The following is a 12521-nucleotide window of genomic DNA, read 5'->3' on the forward strand; positions in this document are numbered from 1 at the left end:
TAATCTTCATATGCCATGCACTGAAGTTGTTATTGGCTTGCAATAAGACTTTGTTGGTGACTATAACTCTTGTTGGGCATAAGTACTCCCCTAGTTAAGTTGTAAAACTTGAGGGTTCTTGATTATTTGTGAATGCTAGGAGTTCACATGTACAAGTTATACCACTCATTTTCTGGTTGGTGGAATTAATGGTGAGTTGCTTTCATCACTTGGTTGGTGGTACGAATGTGAGTTCCTTTATCACCATTCGTCATATTTCATCACCTAGTTGGTGGCATGAATGAGAGTACGGGTTGTACATTTCATCACCTGGTTGGTGGCACGAAGATGTGTTCCTTCTTCACCTAGTTGGTGGCATGAGTGGCAAGTTGCCAAATGATACTAGAGTACAAATTGTATATTTCATCACCTAGTTGGTGGCATGAAGGAGAGTACGGGTTGTACATTTCATCACCTGGTTGGTGGCATGAGTGGCAAGTTGCTAAATGATATTAGAGTACGGGTTGTACATTTCATCACCTAGTTGGTAGCATGAAGGAGAGTACGGGTTGTATATTTCATCACCTGGTTGGTGGCATGAAGATGAGTTCTTTCTTCACATTTCATCACCTGGTTGGTGAGAATAAGGGCAATGTGTTGAGGCACATTATAGCAAGTGTCGAAGACACAAAGTTGTTGAACCCTTTCGAAGCACAGTTGGCTTATGTATGGATGTGTTGGAATGTATGATGTTTATGTATGAATGTGTTGGAATGTATGATGTTTATGTATGAATATGTTGGAATGTATGATGTTTCTGTTGATTGATATGAGTGATGCTTATGAATGTTTTGCTATGCATGAAGGTATCCATGCTTTTGATATGTGAACCATGTTGGTTGTAACACTTAGTATCACGTACTTTATGTCAAAGTACGCATGTTGAAGCTCTAAGTTGGAGTATAAGGGTAGGTCAGCATAGACCAAGTGTTCCAGTGATAGGAACGCAAAAGACTCAGAATAAGTTGTCTGAATTCCCTTTTCTTTAAATATTTGCCGAATGGCTTGTGTGACAAAAGGTCTCAAGCGGTTGAGAGTTAAAACATTTGTAATGTGTATGCCTTCTTATAATAGCATTTCATTCAGTACCTAGTCCTCCACTTTGAAAGAGTGAGACTTGGCCCTATAGTCATAATAGTCGATGGTAAGTTCACCCCTGGTTGTCTTGATACGAACTTTTATCCTTCTTGTTGTAATGGGCTTGTTGAGAGTAAAAATCCTTCCTCTTACCAAGAGACAAATACGTTTGGTGACTTAGCGAGTAGCTAAATGAGGCAGAAGATGATGCAATGGGTGTCTGAATGGCCAATATCTCCTCACTTGGTAGAACTTGACTTCCACTTCCCAATTGTTGATAGGGGTTAACCATATGGGGGTTCCCTTGGTATGTCTTTGTTTCGATAGAGGCGTGGTTGTAAGCATGTGCCATCACCTCAGAGTAAGTCTTCCAAGTGTTGACATTGATCATGTACTTAAAGGCGGTCTTGTCATCTGCCTCAACGTAGTGAGAATACTCATGGCTGAAGCGACCGACATACTCTCGTAGTGACTCGTTCAGCTTCTGGTGAATAGTGTACAAGTCATCTACAGAATGCAAGCGATCGGTCTGAAAGATGTGTTGAGAGACAAACAGTTTCCTCAGTTCCTCAAATGAGTCTACTGTCTCAGGTGAAAGACGACAATACCAGTTTAGAGTTCCGCCAGAGAGGGTGGAGGGGAAGAGAAGACATCGCTCTTCGTCGATGTGCATCTGATATGCCATGGTAGACTTAAAGAGGTTAAGGTGTTCAATTAGGTTCTCCCTTCTAGTATAGAGTTGTAAACCAAGCTTTTGTTTTGTCTTCGCTTGAAGGGGGTGTCAAGGATCCTTTTTGTGAAAGGGTCAAGCCTGGGTTAATTCCAGTCAGGTATCTCGGCGTGACGTTCGACCTTCAACTTGTTTACTTCCTCAAGGAGTTGTAGGACAAGAGGGTCTTGGTACCACTGGAATTTTCTTTCGTAAGTCTCCATCACCTCTTAGAAGTAGGAAAATTTGAGCAAGGGCGTGTGGTTTTTTCTTGGACTCGCCGTACTAACTTCTAGGGCAAGTCTGTCAGAATACCTCAAAGTCTCATGTACCTTCATGTTCCTCTGGGACCTGTCGTTCCTTCCCTAGATTGGTAGCTGGCCTGGGTCGTGGGAGGGGACCGAGTCTTTCAGAAACCCTTGGGTCATTGATCTTCAAGCATATGTGGAGGGGATTCTCTCGACGTTGCTTTAGGAAGTCTCGGCAGTCATGATAAACGGCTTTCGATCCTTCCAACCTTTCTGCAAGGAGGTGTCTTCCTTCACTTCTTCTGTTTTGGGTCGAAGCATCTAGGTTGAGAGAAGTCTTATGTTGATCAATGTTTTGATGATTAGCTCGTTCCTCATCAGGGATACCCATGTCGAATGGAGGTGACCCTCCTAGTTGGGGGGCACCCAGATGATGGTTGATGTCCACATGGGCAACGAGCTCACGTGTTTGAGTACGCCTAGTTTCTTGGAGCGTCTCAAAGAGCTTCTCATACTGCTCCTGGAGGACCTCATTCTTCATTGATATCTTGTTGTTCTGAGCTTCTAGCTCATCGACTTGAGCTTGAAGAGCAACCTTCTTTCCTTTCTTCTTTCGTTGCTTCACACTAGGTGCAAGAGGGGTGTCATTTGTGTGTTGTGGCTTCCTTGGCTCCCCATATTGGAGAGGGATGCCTGGTCAAAAGAGAGTGTACGAATGGTGGAAACCAACTTGGCAAAGCTGAAGAGAGTGGGAATAAGTGTCGTTCCCACAGACGGCGCTAAATGTTGGTGCACAAAATCAGTAAGGACTTTGGTACAACAGAAAGTGTTAAGTTTGTGACCTTCGCTAGATTGCTCCGGTCATTAGTATGGATGAGTATGTAAATGAATAGAGATAGGGAAGCAAACACAAGATGTACGTGGTACATCCAAATTGGCTACGTCCACGAAGTAGAGGAGTTCTCATTAATTGTGAAGGGTTTACATAAGTATATAGGTTCAAGCTCTCCTTTAGTGAGTACTAGTGAATGATTTAGTAAAAATGACATTAGGAAATATTGTGAGAGAATGATCTCTATTTATAGAAGAGAGTTTCTAGTTTCATTATGACATTGATATATGTCGTGTTGTGATTGGCCTCTGATGTTAACATGTGTCGCGCTATGATTGGCTTCTGATGTCGACACGTGTCGCGCTGTGATTGGCCTTCTAGTTTGAGGGAAACTCTTCTGGGTCCTTGACGGTATAACGTTGACCGGTACTCAGTAGTTTCAGGATTGGTCAAGTATGGTACCAAAAAAAATATTAGTAGGGACAGAATAATCCGCATGATGAGCACATTTGGAATTAGACTTAAGATTACCAGCTTTACTCCGAGTCACCATGGGGTGAGCATTCGTGGCTCTTACCGAAGACGTAGCGGGGATAAGTGGTTGTGTTAAGGAACTTTGAGAAACAGATTGGGTATGTGTAATTAAATCAGTAACAGGAAATGGTGCAAAGCGTGTAGGATGATGGGTTTTACGGTGATAAACTTGTAGAGGAGTAGGTGCATTTGGGTTCGGGATAGGGGAGGATTGGGTTGTAGAATTATCAAGATGTGCGGCTGGGTTGGTGGAGATGACGGCTGAGGAAGAATTGGGTAGTGGTATTAGGAAGTGGTAGGGTCGGATGAGTTGGATTAGGAGGCACCGATTCATATATTGATGGCATTTGGCTAGGAGAATCAGGAATTGGTGATGTTGGATTGGTTGGATTTGTAGGCACCGACTCATAGGTGGATGGCTGAATGTGGTGCGTATGGATGTGGTTGTTGGATTGTGGGTGGACACATGGCAATGGCCTAATAATTTCGAGTGCAGAATCCGGGGATGAACTTGTCTTTCAGGAGGCAAGAGTAGAGGATAGCTCAGAAAATTGAAAATTTAACTTATAAAAAATAACATGGCGTGACAAAAAAATTATGTTGATAGAAATGTCTAAGCATCTATATCCTTGGTAATTCAAAGAATACCCTAAAAACACACATTTGGTAGAACGATAACGTAGTTTATTATTATTGTATGGACGCAAGTATGGAAAACATGCACAACCAAAAGTTTTCAAAAAAGTATAATATGGTTATTTGCCAAACAATTTGTGGAAAGGAGTATCATAATTCAAAACTTTAGAAGGAAGACGGTTAATTAAGTATACTGTAGTGTGCATGGCCTCGGCCCAATAAGCAGGAGGCATCGACGTTTGGGCCATCAAGGTAATCCCAGTGTCAACAATGTGACGATGCTTACGCTCCGCCAAACCATTTTGCTCCCAATGGTGAGAACATGAAAGACAATGATGAATCCCATGTTGAGTCAAGAAAGCTTTAAATTGAGCACTAGTAGAAAATTGATTCTCAACCAGAGTCTTAAATGTAACAAAAATGGAGTAAACCTCAGACTTTAAACGCATTGGAAAAATCCAAGAATAACGAGAATAATTGTCAACAAATAAAACATGGTATTTATAACCACTAATAGATAAATTTGAAGAATTCCACACATCAGAATGAATGAGTTCAAGAGGACGAGAGGTAACAGACAAGGATGGAGAAAAGGAAGTTTAATACTCTTGCCTAAAGGGCATGAGTGACAAACAAAATTATTCATAGAGGTTTTGCCAGAAAAAGGCAATTTATTCCTAGAAAATAACGATTGTAAAACTTGAGAGGAGGGATGACCAAGGCGTGAATGCCAGACATCGCCACCAACACAAACACCTAATAGTGCTACACGACCATGAAAAGCTTTTGATGAATGAATGGGAAAAACACCATCCCTACTTTTGCCCCAAAAAAAGATCTTCGCCGTCACTGAATCCTGAACAAAGAAACAATCAGGAAATAAGGTAATGAAGCACCTATTATCTTTCATAAATTGATAGGCAGATACAATGGAGGTAGAGGCATTAAGACAGTGAAGAACATCTTTCAATTTAAAAGTCAGGTTATTGGATGATAAGGTTGAGTTACCGATATGACTAATAGGCAAACCTGTTCCACCAAGCATACCACCGATGGTATCATTGCCATGATAATCTCGGGTAAGAGAGAGTTTGCCCAAGTCATTTGTGATATGAGAGTTAGCACCGGAATCTAGAAGCCAATGTTTGTCGGTTTAAGCGGATTGAGTCACGGATTGAGCCACCATGGCAGTGAGGCGCTTAGAAGGAATACGCCCTTCATACGCCAAGTTCATATGGTCATAACAATCAATGGCAGGGTGCCTAAGACTACCACAAATTTGACACTTTATGCGTGACTCACTAAAGGTTGAAGAAGATGAACCATTATGCTAATTTGCGATGGAGCCTAAAAGACCTGTAGCTAGCTGACCACGATTAGAATTACCAAAAGGAATTAGAATTACCTCAATAGAATCCACCATTGCGTTCACCACGATGAAAATTTCCAGAGGTATGAGAATTGCCTCTATAGAAGCCACCCCCGCGAGAAGAGTGACCATCATTGCGAATGGAGAAGGACCGACCACCCTCACGAGAGGAATTGCGATTCCAAGAGGCCGCCATAGCTTGAACGGAGTGATCAATAGGAAGAGTCAAATCGGCAAGACGCAACTCAGCAGAGAAGATGAGGGCTTCCAAATCAACATAAGAAACTGGGTTTTCACGAGCTTAGGCAGCAGCAACGGTATTTTCGAACTTGGGTCCAACATTGGACATGATCACAGCAACAAGATCGGCATCAGTGATTAACGACCCAGCAAGCGCCAGACTGTCAGCAAGAGAGTGGATACAATCCAGATAGTCAGCGATGGAGGAATCACCACGCTTGGTTTGGAAGAAGGTTGTACGAAGTTGGATGATGCGACTCTGATTGTGAGACACATATCGGTGTTGCAAAGCAACCCAAACATCACGAGTAGATTTGTAACGGGCTGTTGCAGATAGAGCCTGTAGGCCAAGAGACCCATTAATCTAAGAAATGACCAATTGATCTTTCTGAATCTAATCCTCATAAGTATGATTGACATTAGTGGTGAGGTTTCCAGTATCATCTTTGAGAAAGTGAGCAGGGCATTTGGATGATCCATCAATAAAATGCATCAGACGACGACTCTTGAGAACGGGTACAATCTGAGCGAGCCAGAAAGGGTAGTTGGTGGTATCAAGTTTGAGAGTAATGGCATGGGAAACATTGGGGAGGGTGGAAGAATTTGTAGAATGAGGATTATTGGTAGTGGCAGCCATGAGTAAAAAAAATAATAATAATCATGGACGATAAGTCAAGGGCTCTGAGATACCATAAAAGATTAAGTGCTACTGAAGATAAAGCACACACATGTTTTGGTTGAATGTTTGGGATACTCTCCATTGATCTCAATATAAGGTATTTATACAATTTCACAGAGACTTTACAGGCGTTGACAAATTGTACAAGGAAAGATTTTACAATTGAATACATGCATACAATTAGGAAGCTTAATAAGGTAAATGAATGTGATCATGATTTCATGGGCTGATGAGCTTGATTCACTCCATCTTGTCTATCATGGCTCTGATACCAAATTGTCATATCCTGGCCCAGGCCCCTACCACATCCCGGCTCAACTCCGCCGTAGCACGATATTGTCCGCTTTGAGTCCCGACCACGCCCTCACGGTTTTGTTTCTGGGAACTCACACGAAAACTTCCCAATGGGTCACCCATCATAGGATTGTTGCGAACTCGCTTAACTTCAGAGTTTCTATGGAACCCAAAGCCAGTGAGCTCCCAAAAGACCTCGTGCTAGGAAAAGATAAGAATATACATATAAAGCTTACAGGATCCAGTCCCTTGGGCGATGTAGGATGTTACAATAAAACATTTCACTAAAACGAACAATTTATACATAATTTAATTGAAATTTTTATCATGAAAGCAGCACAAATTTTATTGAAGTAAACGACTACCATAAATAAAGAAATTAAACCATAAAGAATGCATAGGCCTGGGGAGTTAAAACTGATAGTAAATCTTTCATTTTGATTTGGCATTCCCTTAGTACTTTCCAATTGCACCAATGCCTACACCGACTTATCTACACCTATGATCTTCATCTTAGGTGGCATGAGTAAAGACGTTGTAACGACCCGTTCTCACATTTTAAGGTTTTAAAAAATTTTAAAATGTGAATTTACAAAAATGTCCTTTGAGGCAAATATGTTAAATTTATTAACTGCCTTGTCGTGTCACGTAAGAATAATTTTCTTGGCGTATCTTCGTAGTATTCGTTGATACGGACGCGTAGGCGCAATCGAAATGCAATTTGGAGTTATAACGAAGAAGATATTAACGTTTAAAGTTGGGGGTATTTTAGTGAATTAAATAGTCTCCAAATAGCTCCAGATTTTTGGGAGCTCAATCAGATTAAGCTACATGTGTAACTCATATTAAAGGAATGAAGCATGGGTGGCTGTGATGAAAAGATAAAAAGAGAAAAGGGAGAGGAGTGGAGGAATGAGGAGATGGGAGAGAAAAGGAATGACCAATCAGAGAAGAGAGAAAGGTGGGGGAAATGAGGGAACCTAAATCTCCCTTTTTTTGGACCGGTGTACCCGCACACACCCAACCCATTTGGCTGGGGTAATTCCGGCCAATTTCCACCATTTTCCCGAAGAAATACACCCATCCATCACTTGCAACCTCTCTTACAACCTCATATCTACCATTTCCACCCAAAATTGGGGATTTTAAAGCCTAAAACCTTGTAAAACCATGAGGAGTGGCCGCAAGTGTTCCACGGCGATTCCGCCACTCTGGCGAGTTTCACCACCCATCACTACCCATAATATACTCCACTTGGACCTAGGAACAAAGCCCAAACAACCTTGAAGGCATCGGAACACCGGAGATGACGAATTAAGAACACCCAAAACCTAGGGTTCTGACGGGTTTGAGTGAAATTGAGGCTTTTCCCGGCCAAATTGGCCTTAGTCACAGGTATAAAAGTTGCTCTACTCACTGAGATCTTTATTTCTGTAAAGTTTGAGAATTTTTAGAAATAGTTGAATTTTCCGGCGAGTCGTGACGGCAAACCGCCACCCACGGTGGCGCGTGGCCAGGGGGTCATCGATGTTATTTTTAGGCTAAATTAGATACCCGGAGCTCATATTTGATATACGTATGACGTAATTTGATTGTTTGAACTTAGTTTCATTACGATACCTTACTTGATCAAAATATAAATCGATGATCCGACCGTTGGATCATCACCAAACTTTAATGCATGATAGTGCGTAATATTTATGGATATTAGGAACGTACGGATCAGGAATCCGTCGTATGGATCTTCCCAAATTGGATTTGTAAGTTCACAAAATAAAACATTAACCGCCACTTGAAATTGCAATTGGCGGAGAGCTAGCCGTTGGATCATAGTGAAATTTTAGGATGATGTTTTAGAACCATAATGTGGATCTTTAGTAATTACTAATCGGAAATCCGAGGAGTGGATCTTCCGGATCGAGTTACGTAAGGTTGTGGACCCTACCGTCGATCTTTGACCGACGGTTGACTTTTAGTCAATAGGTCTCAAATCATTCTAGAACGTCTCTGAGGATGTGTTTTATGTAAGTTATATGTTTGATTGATACGAACTCTAAGATGTGGTTTTATAATTGTCCTGGGTGCCGATTGTTCGTGACGCCTCGATATTAGTGCTAAAGAGTTATGAGTTGTAGCGAGGACTCCAGGTGAGTGGGCTTTTGTTTTCTATATATACTTATAAACATTTTACGATTCCCATAAACTATTTTAAATGAATTTACGATTTAAATGCCATATGAATTACATTACATGTTAGTATATACATTAGTATAGTTATGCATATTGTTGTTTGGCGCTGCAGACGCTCAGGTAAATATCAGGTGAGTATATATTTATATTGATGGTAATGATGGTAGTGTGTATGGTTATGATGAGTTGCATTAGAGCTTAATATCCTGCACCCTAGTGTTAGTGCTCCGCCCAAGATCAGGGCATAGCCTTCACGTGATCGTTCACCTTCCGCACCACACACTTACCTTGGATCTAAGGCAGGTGCCAGCCTGTCATACAGATCACATTAGGTGGTTCCGACTCGTAGGTGACTTGCAATACTTCGCACAACCTTCACGTGATTGTAGCACTTGAGCGTATTTATTTACACTTAGCCTGTCGTACAAACCACCTTAGGTGGTTCCGACTCGTGTGCAGGATTTGACTGATAAGATATAGACACAGCCTTAGAGGTCACGTTAGGTGACTCCGGCTGATATGTCATTTTATGTTGATTCATTTCACTTGGCTTACTTATGCATTATGGAGATGATTGGCATGGCATACATGCGGGTTTTACTACTCTCGAGCATGGTTTTTTTTTATGTACTATTTTCTGGAAAATTATACGAGTTTTACGATGAGGGGTTATTATTATTATTTTGGAAAGAGAAATGATTTTTAAAAGCTTTGTTTTTGCCCACTCACATTTTCGGTTTTACACCCCTCCAAGTTTTAGCTGCTGAAGGTTCTTATCGACGATGATTCATGCAATTCTTTGTATAGGTGGCTACTTCTGAGGGTATGATTCTTGCCCACACTAATGTACTTTACTTATGCTCTGACATCGCGTGTGAAATGGGTTCACACTTGCTCACCGCTCACTCTGGTAATTAGATATTTTAGGTTTAAATTTATTCACATTTTCCACATCATTATACTTTATGGCTTCGTCACCTTTCAGGTGTCGGCTATCACAACTCGATTTGGAGTCCTAGTGGACATTCTGGGTCGGGGTGTGTCATACATCCTCACCAGTCAACGGGCTCAAGCATGTAACTCCATCACATTCTTGTTCATCTCCTTCATAATTAAGTCTTTTGTCTTCCTCCCGACCACCATCATCCTCTCCGTTATATTTTCTCCCACCGGTATCATCATTTGTCAAGACACGCTTTCCACTTCGAATAATTTGGTACTGTTGCTACTCAGAAACCAAATTATTCATTGAGACATTTCGTCAAATAGATTACGTGCAAGAGTGCACTAGACAACTGCGTCGAATTTGAAGCTTGATCTTGAAACCCCAGACTGTATAGATGAAAACCCAAAACTAATTCATCTTGAAACACCATTCATCTTATGTCCCTAAAAAACCATCTACAAATTTGTTGTCAAAATTTTTTCAGGATACATAAAATATCGAGTTAATTAACTGATTTCCAAAAATATTGCGGATATGGTTCCCTATCGTTTCCTAATTTTTTGGATATTTTCATAGAAATATCGAGCATATGCAAGATATTTCAAACATTAGTTTTATATGAGTACTCTATTTAAAAAATGGATGGAGGGGAAAGGGGAAGTTGATAAATATTAAATAGTGATGATACATGCTTCAAAGCATATTTTAGTTGGATAGCACATGGTGTCACAACTAAAAAGATTTTCCTTTAAATTTGTATTTTCTCTTTTTGATAAAAGAACTCATATTATTTTTTATGTCATATACCATTGCACGTCAAGTCATCCCCATAGGTTTTTTTAGAAGGGGACATTTGAAATTTATATTTGTTTTATCAAATTTTCCCATAGAGGATAGTGGGCTTTAAAGTATTTTTCTTTTGTCTCAAATCATTGAGCAACTAATAATATTTTAAAATGGGAGGGTCTACTTGCCTTTATTAGTGAAAGGCCCATTAAGTCTCAAATAGGCCAATCATTGTTTGTTGCCATGCAACTTGTTTTTGTTGAATTTGCACATGATTCGTGTGTAAATGGGGATTGCACCCGACACACTTCAACGGTATATCAAGTGTCATAATACAAGTTATTAGATACTTTAAAGAAAAATTTCAACTACTTATATTACGACACTTAATGTACATATTGAATTTCCGGCACACTGAAAAATTTCTTCTTACACATCCTCTAATACAAACATCAATTTTGTGTATTAAAAGATATACATGCAAGGAGACTATTCGACCAAACAAAAAAGGGACCAGAATAGTGAGAAGAAAAAGTTGAAGTGAACATTGTCTTGTTTGGTTTTCATCAAATCCAAAAGCATCCGAACAAGATGATCGGTTTGATTCAATTTTGGTTTCGTTTGATTAAATTCTGTTTTATTTGGGCATGAACTCAATACTCATTAGTCAAATTAAGATCGGTTTGGTAGTACTTATAATGGTTAAAACACTTGCAAAAATGTTTACTTGAAAAAAGATAATTATTTAAGAATAAGTGCGTGTTCAAGAAGTATTTCTAAAATTCTTTTCTGTAAAGTACTTGAGTATTAATAATATCATGTACTTCTACTACAAGTGGTTTGAAACATGAGCAGAAATACTTTGTATGAAGGCACGTATCTAATGAGAAAGACTTGCTTACACATGTCAAGACGTAAATATGACATCTTAAACTAATAAAACATCTCCAAGTACTTTTATTTTGTCAGACATTTCACGATGATTTAGGACACCACCAAATTGGTGTCTTTATTTTATGTAAGTCATCTAAACATGCCTAAAAGCCTTATGTCGATTTATACCTGAGAAAACAACTTACATGACACTAGATGTCATGGGTACACATTAGCAGTGTTGTCATATCCTATGAGTCATTGCCTTAGGCCATCTCCAACCATAAGGCTAAACATAGCCTCATTCAAAATTATAACCCTGCAAGAAATTAATTTTTAATAAATAATATTAAGATATATTCATACACTATCTTCAATGAAGAGACTAAACATAAGTCCCTTAATAATTTATTAGTTTTAAGTTTATTCAAGAACTTGGGTCCAATTTTTTTTGTTTTTTTTTTTTGTCAAACTAAGTTACTTTCATTAAATAAAAAAACTAGTACAAGAAAAAAGAGCCCAAAAGGCAGCCCATAACCTAAATATAAGCCCAACAGGGACAAGCAAATACAACAGAAAGCCTAAAAGGACCCAGTTGAGAAACAACAAAAAACCCTAAAAATGAAGAGGAAACTAGCATCCACCACCAAGTCAGTTGACGCGCCTTCATCGTGAGGCCATCACCACCAATAGAACGAATGAAACGGAACAACTAGATCAACAAAAAATGGGGGTGAGTGAGCCACCCGTGTAGTGAGCGCTCCCATAATCATACCAAATAGCGTTAATTGCACTTTAACAGCGACCAGAAATCAAAGTGCACCGCTAAGGAGAAGCACCCGGGCTGAGTAGTAATGGTTGGTAGTTGAGGACATGCAACGGAAAAAAGCATCAGAGAAAACCCGATCTGAGACAAACTCAGGGGAATTGAGACAAAGCCCAAAGAATTGAGACAGAGCTCAAGGAAAGCCAAAGTAAAGCAATAGTACAGTAATGCAAGAAAAAAAAACCAGAAACAGAGGATTAGAAAAAGGAAAGTAAAGGAAAGCTTGAAAGGGGGAAGCAAAGG

The 12521-nt window shown here is 39.9% G+C and overlaps 1 long non-coding RNA gene across 1 annotated transcript; it reads right to left on the reverse strand.

Annotated features, from left to right (window-relative positions):
• Positions 1 to 4572: 4572 nt before the first annotated feature.
• On the reverse strand, positions 4573 to 6081 carry LOC126586534 (uncharacterized). The gene is made up of 2 exons (XR_007610834.1): positions 5105 to 6081; positions 4573 to 4931 (listed from the first exon to the last, which is right to left on the reverse strand). It is a non-coding gene; the product is annotated as an uncharacterized LOC126586534 (long non-coding RNA).
• Positions 6082 to 12521: the final 6440 nt, after the last annotated feature.

Source organism: Malus sylvestris, chromosome 10 (genome assembly GCF_916048215.2).
Source record: "Malus sylvestris chromosome 10, drMalSylv7.2, whole genome shotgun sequence".
Classification (NCBI taxonomy): Eukaryota; Viridiplantae; Streptophyta; class Magnoliopsida; order Rosales; family Rosaceae; genus Malus; species Malus sylvestris.